Below are 616 nucleotides of genomic sequence, written 5' to 3'. Positions count from 1 at the left end.
AAATTTTTACCCCCCCCCCCCCCCCCAATAATCACATCTCGCTAATAAAATAATATATTCGTGATCTCATCATTAATAAATAATTTAGCTAATATTTTTTCATTATATCCAAGTAAAAGAAAAGTACCTTAATAGCATTCGCCTTTTCAAAGAGTTTCTTGATGTGAATATAAATTTAAATCATAGTCGTCGGAAAAACTAACTCAAAATGTGTCAAATCTTTTGTTGCCTGGTTCAAAAGGAATGGAAATTGATTTGGAGAATTTCTCCATGCAAATATGTGAAATCTTTTTGAAGTGGACATGTTGCCAATATATTGGTGATACTTGGAAAGCAAGGAAATTGGCAAAAGATTGTTGTGAACATGAATTTCATGTGGTGCAATTTAGGTCAAATTATACAGCTAAGTATTTTTAGAATTGGATGACATGTTTGTCTTTTGTATTGACTTCAAGAGTTTTGCGTTATAAGTCTAACATCCAGATTTTTCTTATTATCTTATTGTTGTTCAAATAGTAGAAATCAGGAGGTTCGATAAATTTTAGGATGTTATTTTTCACACAATATTTGCAGGATTTGGTGAATGAAAATTCTATATAATTATAAATTTTTTTTA

Source organism: Olea europaea, unplaced genomic scaffold (assembly GCF_002742605.1).
Source record: "Olea europaea var. sylvestris unplaced genomic scaffold, O_europaea_v1 scaffold1316, whole genome shotgun sequence".
NCBI classification, from domain to species: Eukaryota; Viridiplantae; Streptophyta; class Magnoliopsida; order Lamiales; family Oleaceae; genus Olea; species Olea europaea.
The sequence above is the reverse complement of the archived record's forward strand: the minus strand, read 5'-3'. Positions refer to the sequence as shown.